The 13,963-nt window shown below is 44.3% G+C and overlaps 1 protein-coding gene across 1 annotated transcript in view; it reads right to left on the bottom strand.

Moving 5' to 3' along the window:
- Positions 1–13,963, bottom strand: part of RPL8 (ribosomal protein L8) — a 200,639-nt gene that overhangs the window by 89,361 nt on the left and 97,315 nt on the right. The window lies entirely within an intron of this gene.

Raw genomic sequence — 13,963 nt, 5'->3', positions numbered from 1 at the left:
GTGTAATATTTATTGAACATTTTTGACAAATATTTATTTTTGTAAGCCTAAAAGTGATTCTTTGAAAGTTTAAAGAAACTTGACCAAAAGACAGTACAAAAACACTGGCACTTGAATGTTGAATGTCACCGTATGCGTGAAATTATATATTTCGGGGTAGTGTGAGCTTTTAATGTTTAAGTCATATTAAACTCTTAAGTCAAATTAAGCAGACCCGGCATTGGCAGTGTAGCCATAACTTTCTGATAGCAAAACAAAAATTGGCAACTTTAAAATTAAACATGCCAAGGTTTTGATACACTTGTCTTAAGATATTAATGAAACACTTCAAAACACTGATGTGAAGTGTCCAGATTCTCATATGTTTGTTGCGTGAGTTTTTGTTTAGTTGTGTGGTTTTTTTCAGTGAATGTCTGGCACATTGCAATCCTCAAACATGTGGTTATCTTTGTTGTATTGGCATAATCAGTGACTTGTACATTCAGCAATAGCATTTTAGCAAGTTTTACAGTCAGCAATATTCTTCAGTTCAGATAAGGATTCCATCATATGCAAAGAATGGGTTTAAACTTGCTGAGTGTAAAGATTTGAACTTCAAGTCACTGTAGGTTTAGTAATTGCTTATTGTATTAGTTTAGATGCTAGCACTGCATGTGCTGTGCATTACTCAATTTTAATAAAATAAAAAGTTTAAATGCACAGTGTCTATGTACTTAATGTGGTCATTGTTGAGATACAGCATATATTTGTCATCAACTACAAAACGGAACAAACATCAAATCTCACAGCAATATAATCTAACCAGTATGTTATGCTCAGTTACAAGTCGGTGGATCCCTGCTCGTTCATAGCAGGCAGCAGTGATGGCTGTACACATAACCCCCTACTGCAACTGTGATGTGGCCAAGTCAAGGTTTTGCTGTTTTCTCACAGCAATAAAGACTGATACCTCTGCTTCTCAGCTGTGAATAGTTCACAAGTCACCATGTGATTCTTTCCCCTTTATATGTGGTCAGATTTTATGAGAGTGAGCAAATCACCTCAGAGTAACACCGTGAGTGGATATTTTGCACCTGTTGATGGGCAGTAATTCATATTTCCATATACTTCCCAGGAATTATATAAAAGAATAAAGCATTTGTGAAAGAGTTAAGCTTACTCCTTTATTGTCTACACTAATATTGCCAAACTGAAGAGACCTGGGAAAATATTAGAAAGGATGGAGATCTTAAAGATGTTCTGTCCACAGCCAGCAAGATTGCAGAGGCTTTATGTATTCCATGTTTGAATATAGCTACTTTATTAAGGTAACTTCCAGCTCCGGTCTTAATGCCTTTTAGCAGAACCAGTTTTGATTGCAATGGCCACAGTGGGTGGTGTGTTCTACTTTGCTAACAATGGCAGTTAGCAAGCATCAGTCCTTGTGTATTTGCCACCTCCTAGACATTTCATACTGGCTGTTCAGATTTCCAAACTTTTCATTCTGTCACTATCTTGTGACTTGAAAATGGAAGGATGGCTTGGTGCTGGGGGAGGGGTGCACTGAGGGCTGTGTAGATCCGCCTGAGTGCCCTGCTTGGTGGGCAACTGAGCTGCTGCAGGCACAACATTCTAGTTATTTCCAAGCCTGTGCTGCCAGGCTGGTACCTAATTCACTCCTTTGTGGGGAGGAGGAAGATAACATCACATGTAGGCATGAGGGGTGGCACCAGAACTTTCCCTGGGGGGCCTGCTCCAGTTCCTGCTGAGCTGCTTAGTAACCTAAAGCCAAGATCACGGCCCATAAATAAATGGGGTGAAAGCGTACTCTAGAACAAAAGGTTGGCAGGCTTTAGGGTTTTTCTAGACTTCAGGCTTTTTCTGTAATAGCCTGATACTCTGGAAATGAGAGCAATGAGGTCCTGAATGAATGTCAGATTAACAAGCTCACTAGTTCGTACACCCCACTGGAGCCTGGCAATCTTCCTTAAAAGCATAATTGTCTTTTGCCAGGATATGTAAGCACCATTCCTCATGTAGCCACTTCTTCCTTCCTTACTGAGGGCTCTAGACAGGGAAAATAGCATATTTCCTTTGCCCACCATGTAGCAGATGCTGCCAGCCGAACCGTGGCAGCGGGTGTAGTTCTCCGCCACTCCTGGTTGAGGTCATCCAATCTCCCAGGGGATACCAAGGTGTCTGTTGAAGACATGCCCTTCAATGGGAAAACCCTCTTTAACGAGGGTACGGATAAATGGCTTGACAACATTTGTAAGGATAGAATTACTGCCAAAGTTATTGGCATCACTCAACCTGCACAGGTCGTGCTGGCTAAGCAGAGATTCCCATATAGACAGCAGTCTTACCAACCTAGCCCCTACCGTTACCAGTCCTATGGTTATGCCCAACAGGGCCAAACTAAGCCCTACTACCCTCAGCACCAGGCTAAGGTACCAGCTTAAGCAAAGGGGGGTAAGAAAGGTGGCAGAAACAACTGAGGGAAGGATGCTCCCCGCCCCTCCATCACGTGTCCGAAAGGGTGGGAAGGACCATTGACGGGGGGGGGGGGGGGAAACGGACAATCCTTGTTGCTAGGCTAAAAATAAGCAAAGAAGACCACTCGAACAACAGTGCAACTCTTGTTTTGCTTTGGTTCTTGTAGGTTATCCGGGCTGTGTAACCGTGGTCTTGGAATTTTCTTTCCTGACGTTTCGCCAGCAACTGTGGCAGGCATCTTCAGAGTAGTAACACTGAAGGACATTTGGAGCCATGGTGAAGAAAAATTAATGGACTTTCTAAACCATCTTAATAATATCCATCCAAACATTCAGTTTACCATGGAAAAGGAAATTGAGGGTAAACTCCCATTTCTTGATACCCTTGTCATCCGTAAATCAAACCTTCAGTTAGGTCACAAGGTCTACCGGAAACCAACTCACACAGATCGCTACTTACACAAAAACTCCAACCACCACCCCCGACAGAAAAGAGGAATAATCAAAACATTAATGGACCGTGCAAGACGGATCTGTGAACCACAGTTTCTCAAGGAAGAAACTAACCATCTAAATCACGCACTGCTAGCAAACGGCTACTCCAAGAATGAAATCAGAAGGGCCATTGAACCAAACAAAAATCAGAAAACTCAAGAAAAACAGTCTCCCATAGGAAAGGTTTTCTTGCCATTTATTAAAGGAGTCACTGATAGGATGGAGAAACTTTTGAAAAAACATAACCTACAAACAGTGTTTAAACCCACCAAGAAAATACAACAAATGCTACGATCAGCAAAAGACAAAAGAGACCCCCTCACCTCTGCAGGAGTATATCGTATACCTTGCAGCTGTGGAGAAGTTTACATCGGGACCACAAAACGCAGCATACAAACAAGGATAAAAGAACATGAAAGATATTGCAGACTTGCCCAACCTGAGAAATCAGCAGTGGCTGAACATGGACTGACACAAACAGGACACAGGGTCTTATTCCAAGACACTGAAAGACTGGACAATTCTACCAACTATTTTGTCAGATTGCACAGAGAAGCCATTGAAATTCATAAACATCAGCACAACTTTAACAGAAAAGAGGAGAGTTTAAGAATGAATAAGGCTTGGCTTCCTGCCCTGAAAAACCTCCAGACAAAGACAACATTCAACAATAGCCATACAGATTAGTTTTGGATTACACACATTAACAGATCACTTCAGGATACAATGGTTCCATATTAACATACCATACCCTCATTAGCACATTATCTTGATACTTACAGGACAATACTTTTGCAGGACAATACTCAGCTCAAACCCAACCCCTTTCTGACTATATATTACTCTTCCTACACCCTTGACACTGAGAGACACTGTCCTTCAGTGTTACTACTCTGAAGATGCCTGCCACAGTTGCTGGCGAAACGTCAGGAAAGAAAATTCCAAGACCACGGTTACACAGCCCGGATAACCTACAAGAACCAATGAACTCTGACCGTGAAAGCCTTCGACAATATCTTGTTTTGCTTCCTCTTGCCACTTCCAAGCAACTGGAACTCATATTCATCATGCAGCTCTTTTCCTACACATGCCCACCAACATACATTCTTGCAGGACCTAGGATAAAGAGGGAGCGCTGCCAAGTACCTCGAGTTTTTGTTCCATTTGACAGATTAATACCACAAATGGCTATGTGGAAACAGCCACTTCACTAAGTCAATATTCCAGCACTCTCCCAACCTGCTGCAGTACCTACAATTACTAATTTTTGCAGTAAAACATTTGCTGTGGTTGTTTGCCCATTCTTGATCAAAAACTACATTTTTTTGGCAGCTCAGTAGCTTTTGAGACACGATGCAGGAGTTGGGGCTGCTGCAGGGCAAGGACAGGGAACGCCATTCAAATACTTCTAAGTGCTTCTCTTCAAACCCTTGTGCTCCTTGTGGGCTATGGGCACCATTTGGTGCAGGTTATGAAAGGAGTGTGTGGGCAAACTAGCTGCTCACTGAACCTCCTGGGAGTTGTCCAGGCCTGTGTTGAACAAGCAGATGCTGAGGTACATCCCATTGAATTCAATGGTATTTTTCTTGCCTATAGGTATACTTAAGATTAAGCATGTAAGATTACTTTAGTGACAAGAGCCACCAATCCCAGCACAAACCTTGTCTAGTATAACAAGGGCCTCCATCTTATGTTCCTGTGAGTACAATGCATAAGGATGCCATTTGTGCAAGGGTACTCCTCAAGTACTGGCTTCTCCCCCTCCTATAGCTGCTTGAATAGAATAGCTTTTCAAAGGTATAATGGAGGGAATGTTTTGCCCTACATCAGGGGTGGGGAACAACAGGCCTGGGGGCCATTTAAGGCCCATGAAATCATTTGGTCTGGCCCTTCGTGGGTCCTGGCAGATCTCTAGCTCAGAAGGATCTAAGACTGGCGATCCACCCCCTCCGGCAGACAGGAATAGCCTCTTTTCAAGATGGATGTGAGTTTGTTTTGCTGAGAAATGGAACCTTTTTTCCCCCTTGCAGAAGAGTCGTTAGCTATGGAGCTGCTAGGACCGCCCAAGAAACTGTGTTAACCCTTTCCCACCCGGGCCGTGGAGAAACGTATTCCCTCTACTACAAGAGGGCTGGGGGCGGAAGTGGCAACAATGGAGGGGTTAAAGGGGGCAGGATCAGAATGCGTGTGGGGGTCGAGCCAGTGTGTCCTCATTTCACCCCTGCAGGTGGAGGTAGCAGGAACCAGCTGTAGAATCTGGCCTCGACCATGAGGAGCAAGAGCAACTCCGGTGTGTGGCTGGACAGCTACACCCGGCTGGTGCAACAGACCATCCTGTGCCACCAGGTGGGCGAGTGTGCCACCGGTTGGATGCCTGCCTGATTGCCTGCGCTGGGGGGGGGGGGTCATCTGGGGCAGCTGCCGGCTTGGGGCTTGGTCAGCTAATTTTTGATAATTTTGTATGGCCCGCGAATGATGTTATAAATATCCAAATGGCCCTTGGCGGAAAAAAGGTTCCCCACCCCTGCCCTACATGGTAAATAGTATCAAGAAAATGGACTAGGGGAAAGCATTAACCTCCCTGAGTTCCACAATCCCAATCTGATTCAGTCTATCATGCTTTTAACTTTAAAACACCGAGCTCTCTCTCACGCATACAGAGATCCAGATCACAGATCAATGTGTCATCTAATTTTTTAACTACATAGTAAAAAATCAGAATGTTGCTGATTTTTTGGGTGACAAATTCCAGAAGCAAAAGCCATGTTAGCCAGCAGCAGCAACACAAAATTATTTTTTGTGGTCTTAAGTGCCTGTGATGAGGGTTTCCGTCCTCAAATGGTTAGATGGTGGCATAAGCTTTTAAGACTCTTCTGTGTGTGAACAGCAGTCTGACTGCCTCCGTAGGCAGCTGGGGCCTGGCCACTAAGTATGATTGTTGCTGAGACGGTCTCAGCTGGGAGCTCTGCTCATGAGCTCAAAACCAAGCAAATCTTATCTACTACAACAGGAATCAGACAACCTGGGTATCTTAGTTTCAGTCCACTTTAGCTTATTGTCTAAATGAGGAATGCTGGTACCATGTGGTGATATGGATATGTAAAAGCAGCAAATGCTATCTTAGGAAAGGCATTCTCCCATTCTCTCACTTTTAGAAACATGTGCCTCCTCAAAGATGGCACACCCACTCCCTACTGGCACCATGAAAGGATACAATCAAGGATAGCAGCAGGCGTCATCTAAAGACACACATCCCCTATTTTTGAACTCAGCAGCAGAATTATTTCTTCATGGTATCTCTGCCTCACACTGATGGGTTCAGCACATGTAAGGAAGCTTGTCTCAGAAACTTACAGAGCCTCAAAAAGGTGCAAAAATCTCCCCTCCACAGAGTGGAGGTACACTATGTGTACCTGGAGGAGAGGAGCTGTGCCTCTCCTTCTCAATTCCTTTTGTTTGCTGCACAGTAGACATCTCTGGGAACATCCTCAAAGTTTTCATTTTCTTCACTTCAAGAGCTCCTCACCTCTGTGAACATTTTCAGCTTTGGGGTTCCCCCCACCCAACGCACTCGCCCCTCTCTTCCTCTTCCACAGCAAAGACCACTTCCTTCAAGAAGTGCTGAGACCATGCAGGGAAGCTACAATCTTTGGATGGCCACAATCCTTTGCCTTAGGAGGGCACATAATACTGATACCAGTTGGCATCACATCAAATTTTCAAGGCAAGCCAGGTGATGCTTGCAGTCTCACCTTCCCCTCCTTCTTTGGGAGCCAATGCTCCCAAACAAGTCAATGCCGAGAGCCACCTTGATACCATCAAGCTATCTGGTATCTGAAACACCTTGGGACCGACACTGATACTGACTACCATGTTGACATCAGTACCCTCAATCTCAGTGGCAGGTTCCAAGCCAGCTCAGGTCCTGCTGCTTCCCATTTTGCACAAGTTGCAAGTCTTCACCTTTGGAGAAGAAAAAGAAGTACAAGCCATCTTAAACACTTCTGTTGCCTTCTTCCAATGCAAAACCTCTGCTTCCTACCTTAGACCTCATGCAAGACCTGCCATGTCCATGCTGGTGTTACGGGGAATGCTGGGGGTCTCCAATATTTAATAGGGGAATTAGCTCATTGGAGATAAATTTGAGCACTAATGAGAGGCTTATTTTAAAGTGAGTTCTTTGACCAATGTAAACAAAGGGATGAGCGAATCCAGAGGAATAAACTAAACAGGAAGCAATTTAAACAGTAAAACAGGTGGTCTTTATTAAGGGGAATGAAGGGGATACACACACACAGAAAGCAAGAAAACAAATCAAACAGGGCAATTGGAAATCATAGCTACCATCCAATGTGCAGGAAGATGTTCCAAGGAGAATGACTGCAGCCAAGAGTCAGCAAAGGAAAAGATAGACCACACCAACAGGATGGGGCAAAATGCTTGGATCCAGTAAAACACTTGGCAAATGGCTACCGCGAGGATGCCAATACTTATAGTAAAAATCTGCCCTGAGGCAGGCTGACTCACCAAGCAGATGGTCTTGGGGCACAAAGGTAAAATTGCTCCTCAAGTGGAGGGAAGTTCCAGGGAGAAAAGCAGGGTGCTAAATTGATGGGATTATTGATAGCTGTCAGGTATCAGGTGATTGTGATATTGACCAGCTATCAGGAACTAGAGGGGGTGAGGGAGGATGAGGAGGATTTGGGTGATGGGATTAGCCTGGTCCAAGACTATCCCAGGGAAGGAATGCAGGGAGTGACAGGGGAGTGCCATTGTCCTCTTGCTTGGGTTGTCAACTAGATCTTGATAGGACAGCCACATTGATGGCTATGCAAAACATCCCAGCGTGCTCTGCCAATGTTTCGCCATTACTAGCCTTCACTGCATGTAAGCAGTCAGCTCTTTATCTGTCTTTTTGCTCCTAATAAAGTATTACTGCTTCAGGACAACCTGCCTGGATGAGTTTGCTTATGGGATGCTAGGGACAGACGCCTGATCCTGACATTAGGCTAGTAATGGCGAAACATTGGCAGAGTACATGTTTAAAAGCGTTACAGGCTACGATAGTAAACACGGCTAAGCAACCCCGAGATAAGCTATTCCCAGGACAGGCAGACTAAACAGCGCAGCTGTGGGAGAAAGGAAGAGCGAAACTGTATACAGAGTTTACAGGCATGGGAACCAAGGCCTTGGTGAGTAGCCAGAAGCTGGCCTGCTCATGTCAAGAGCCTTTACCCCTGCTAGCAGCAAAGGCCTGACAGAAAGTCACTGAACAACTTCAGCAATGTGATGCGAGAATTCTGCAAGTTCTCTCCCTTGAGCTCTTTATTTTTTTTGGACTCCTCTGCCTGCTACTTACCAAGCAAAGCCAGAGTGCGTAATAGGGAAAATGTACTTAGGACAGTCTCAGACCACACACACATAACAGTAAAGCATATAGGTTTATTGAACTTAAAGAGTTTGCAAGGCAAAGAGAAAAATAATATTTAGACAGATTTAACAACATCCCACATAGAGACTGATACACAGACAGACAGACAGTCAGACAGACAGACAGAGCTGCTCTGGGTCATTCCAAAGGAGAGACAGAATGATTTCTCCCTGGGAAGGACAAAGACTGGACATTTGGACTGCCCTTTTATAAGCTGGACCGTGAGGAGAGGGTCTCAAATGACCCCTCCCTGTCACATTCTTTAGGAAATAAGTTTCCACAAATCATGACTAAAATTGTTTAGAAATATCTTGTTCCATAATAATTCTTCCAGTGTCAGGTCTGCTAACTGATTGTTTTGGAATATTGACGGATGGACAGGACAATCTCCCCCTACGTGAGCAGACAATTTGCCGCCTGCTTGAACGGCCTTGATTTGGAGCACGTAATGTGCTTTGGGTGACTAGCTCTTCCAGTGCCCTTTAGGGTCAAGAGCCTAATTAGAGCTGATGTCAGCTAAAAGTCAGGTCTTCATATTGCTTCTAAGTTATAGGTTAATAAGCTACAGATTAATTGGTTTTTCTTAACACAAACTAATAATATTTAATATAAATTAATAATTTTAATATAAACTAATGTTCAATACCAAAAATTCTCGCGACACAATGGATCACAGCAGTGTGGCTAGTGAGGAAGCTGAGTCTGTAACATGCAAAGTCTGTGGCATGTTTGCATTTTTACCTGAGGGTAACAATAATTATACTTGCAGCAAGTGAAAGTTGGTAGCCCTGCTGGAGGAGAAGATACAGGGACTTGAGGCACGCTTGTCCACACTCCATTTTATAAAGGAAGGGATTAGCCTGGTCATGGACAGAACATATGAAGCACTCTTTAGGGGGCAACAGGAGGAGGAGAGTAAGGAATCTCAACAAATGGAGGTGCTAGCAACACAGGAGGAGGGTACATGGAAGAATATGACCCACAGGAGCTGGAAAATCAGGAGTAATTCTGATCCTCTGTTGCTCAGCAATCGGTTCCAGGATCTCCCCTTAGATACTGATTCTGGACCACTGGAACAAGGGCTACCCCCAAAGCTTGAAAGAAATTTCTCAGGCTCCTGAGCATTACTCGATTTTCACTCCCCAATTTAGAAAGAGGCATATTCTGGTGATTGGGGGTTCCCTACTGAGAGGGATAGAGTCTAAAGTGTGCCAACTGAACTTGTCGTCTCAAGAGGTCTGCTGTCTACCAGGTGCAAGCATTCATGATGTGACAGAAAGGATAGGACAACTCATAAAGCCCACAGATTATTACCCCTTCTTGCTCATTCATGTGGGAAAAAAAGATATTATCCGACACAGCCCAGAACGTATTAAAAGAGACTATGCGGTTCTGGACAAGAAGATGAAGGACCTGGGGGCACAAGTTTTTTCATCAGTTCTTCCTGTTGAAAGTCGTGGCTTAGTAAGGGAAAGAACATTACTACAAATTAATGACTGGCTGCGTAGATGGTGTCATCAAGAAAGGTTTGGATTTTTGGACCATGGCTTGCACTTTTGAGATGGAGCTCTTCTATCGGGAGATGGTTTGCACCTCACGAGGGTAGGCAAAAATGTGTTCAGTGAGAGCCTTGCCAACCTGATAAAGAGGGCTTTAAACTAAATCCTATGGGGGAGCGACACAAGAACTTAAAGCCTAGCATGTTAACAATAACTGGAGATGAGAACAATAAAGATTTGCAGGGAGTGCCATGCATGTGAAGAAACATTAACTCGTGGGTAAGTTCAGAAACAAAAACCTCGGGGCACATAAACCATGGATTCCGATGTCTGTACACTAATGTGCCAAGTATGGGAAATAAGCAGGAAAAACTCGAAGCCCTAATACAGGAAGGGGATTCAGTAATTGGCATTACTGAAACTTGGCGGGATATCACTCACGACTGGAATATTAAGATTGAGGGGTACAACTTGTTTAAAAGGGATAGACAGATAAGGAAGGGGGAGGAGCATCATTATATGTCAAAGATGTGTAAGTACATGAATCTGAGCATGGAAGTTCAGTTGAGAGTCTATGGGTAAAAATAAAAGGAGTAAGATATAATCATGATATTATGGTGGGGGTCTGCTATCGACAACCAAACCTGGCAGAGGACTTGGATGAGACACTCCTAGACTAGATTACAAAGTTCTCAAAGAGATGGGACATGGTGATCATGGGAGATTTTAATTACCCGGATATCTGTTGGAAGTCCAACTCTGCTAGAAATTCAAGATCCAATAAATTCCTGACTTATCTTGCTGACAACTTCCTATTCCAGAAGGTGGACAGGGAATCAAGGGGGTCTGCTATCTTAGATTTGATTCTCACCAACAGAGAAGAACTGGTCGATGAGGTTAAAGTAGTAGGCACTCTGGGTAGTAGTGACCATGTAATCTTGGAATTTACAATCTTGGGGAAAGGAAAAACTGTACATAGTCAGACACATAGGTTGGACTTTAGGAGAGCTAATTTTAACAAACTTAAACTTATGCTGGGTAGAATCCCATGGTCAGAAATACTTAAGGAGAAGGAGGTTCAAGAAGGGTGGGAGTTTCTTAAAAATGAAATACCGAAGGCGCAATCACAAGCCATTCCTATGAAAAGGAAAAATGGAAAGCGCCTAAAGAGGCCAGGGTGGTTCCATAAACAGCTTTTTAAAGATTTGAGAAATAAAAAGGACTCATTTAGGAAGTGGAAGGAGGGCCTTATAACCAAAGAGGAATATAAACAAATAACTAGTGCTTGTAGGGAGAGTGTTAGGAAAGCTAAAGCTCAATATGAGCTTAAGCTAGTGAGAGATGCTAATCACAACAAAAAAGGGTTCTTTTCCTATGTACCGAGTAAGAATAAGAACAAGGACAAGTATAGTGTCCAGATCACACTAAGTGATGGTATCGCTTTACTCTGCTCTAGTTAGACCTCACCTAGAGTATTGTGTTCAGTTTTGGGCACTGCAATTTAAGAAAGATGTAGACAAGCTAGAGCGTATCCAGAGGAAAGCAACAAATATGGTGAGGGCTCTGGAGACCAAGTCTTATGAGGAAAGGTTGAAGGAGCTGGGTATGTTTAGCTAGAAGAGAAGACTGAGAGGGGATATGGTATGGTAACCATCTTCAAGTACTTGAAGAGCTGTCATATAGAGGAGGGTGCGTAGTTGTTTTCTGTTGCCCAAGAAGGTCGGAGAACAAAACCAGTGGGTTGAAAACCTCCAGACTAACAAAGACTACAATCAACAATAGCCATGCAGATTAGCTTTGGATTTCACACATTAACAGATCACTTCCGGATACAATGGTTCCATATTAACATATCACACCCTCATTAGCACATTGTCTTGATACTTACAGGACAATGATTAGCACATTACCTTTGATACTTTTTGCAGGACAATGATTCAGCTCAACCCAACCCCTTTCTGACTATATATTACTCTTCCTACACACTTGACACTGAGAGACACTGTCCTTCAGTGTTACTCCTCTAAAGATGCCTGCCACAGCTGCTGGCGAAACGTCAGGAATGAAAATACCAAGACCACGGTTACACAGCCCGGATAACCCACAAGAACCAATGAACTCTGACCGTGAAATCAAAAGAGTTTCCATCTACAACTCTGTCATTGTTTAGGCTGCTCTGGGCAAAACACGGCAGGCATTTCACTTGACCCCAACTGAAAAGAGGGCAGAAAACTTGATGATTTTGGAAGAAAGATCTATACTTTGGCTCCTATGACCCAAACTATGAAGCCTGCTTCTTCCAGTAGCAGCCCTTTTTATGGGAGAGTATTTCTTTGGCCCTTGAGCACATGCCCTTTATCCCATAGGGACAAAACCTGTTGTTCACAAAGCAACAGATGCGTACTGTAAGCATATGGGCTGCCTAAACTCCCGGACTGGACATGGCAACCCGCTATGCAGGCACACGACTACTATTCCAGCCGTGTGCCCACTCCCAAACGCTACGGGACGGCCGCTGCGCGCACCGTTGAAACGGACATGGCCGCTCTTGCGAGCTCCGTGCAGCCAGCCGCTAGGAAGCAGATGCAAGGGCAACCTCCAGCGAACCTGAGAGACTCCATGTTTCTGCGCCACTCTGTTCCAGCAGCAGCCATTTTGTGAAAAGCAGACAGTCATGTAGTCAGTGCCAACACCTCCCTTTCCCATTGCAACATCAGCAGCTTAATGGGCAATCAGCAGCGATCCTGATATCAGCAACGAGTCGTTCCTCCAGTTATGCAACTGCGGTCCCAGGACGTTTGCAGAGAACGTAACTATTGTTCCAGAACGTTGATCACTTCAGCAGAGATCTCCAGGTTCCTCCCGGGTTGCAAAAGCCATTGGAATTAGAATAGATTTCCAAATTCTCACTACCTCACCCCTGTAGCCACAGATTAATCCTTTTGTCACCTTTTGCCACCTGGGAACCTAGGAGGGGTAAACCCCTTCTCCCCTTCCCCAGAAAAATAGTATATCTGGGGTGCCCCCATCCCATTATGTCACCTTAGGTCTTTCCTGGCTCCTACGCTGTTACTCTGTTGGTTTGGTTTTGCGCAGCCTGACCACGCTCCCTCCCGCCTTGCTGGCCAAGTCTACGGGAACCCCTGCCCTCGGCTTTTAACTTTCACTCTGCTTAGTCTACGTGAACTTGGACAACACCTCTTCTTGAAGGTAAACATACCCCCACCAACGACTCCTGCCACGTTGGCATCTGTGCTTGTACTCCTCTCTTTGAATTTCCTAGATATCTGTGAGCACTTGTCCCCGTGGTTATCCCACAAACATCCACAGACAAGAAGTCCAAAAGAGAGTTGATTTATTGGAAAACCTACAGGCTTACAGAGCTAACAGGTAAATTGTCACGACTGGGAACGGGTAGCACTGTACAAGGCATATATTGGAAAGCATGAGTCACAATGGGTCACGGTAACCCCCCTCTCAACAAGGAGCCATTCCCACGGGAGATAGCGCTGGAACAGGAATTCAACAGTTAGCAGGCTTGGCCTTGAGAGGCCTCGAAACCAAAACATTCTTAGTCTGACAGGCTGCTGAGAGCAGAGGAAAGCAGGCCTGACAATATCTTTGTATGTGTGTATGCAACACTGATTTGATTGAAAACGGCATAAACACCTTTTCATTTGGAATTCCTTTTCCTGTCCTGATTTTTAAGTTCACAGTTAATGGGCTCTGGTATAGTTGGTTGATCTCACTTTATAAATATTAAAGTTACCGATCTGCTTAGCTAAATTCCCCAATTAAAGAGCATTTCGGGTAACAGTACTACTAAACGTGTTGCTGAAACCAGGACAAGGCAAATGGCTTCTGCCATAGTTCTTATCTTTCATGCCTGGTTATAGCCCTCTACTCTGCCCTTGGATGCAAGATCCATAACTAAAGACCTTCCTTTTGATGGCAAGGGCTTGTTCAGTACCAAAATTGGCACGTCCTTGAAAAGGATTCAAAACCTTTACATGACAGCCAAATCTATGGGTCTTGTTCCTTCATCCAGGCTACAGTCTGCCCCT

The sequence above is a fragment of the Euleptes europaea genome, chromosome 12 (assembly GCF_029931775.1).
Source record: "Euleptes europaea isolate rEulEur1 chromosome 12, rEulEur1.hap1, whole genome shotgun sequence".
Classification (NCBI taxonomy): domain Eukaryota; kingdom Metazoa; phylum Chordata; class Lepidosauria; order Squamata; family Sphaerodactylidae; genus Euleptes; species Euleptes europaea.
Note: the sequence above shows the minus strand (reverse complement) of the source record. Positions and strands in the feature narration are given on the sequence as shown.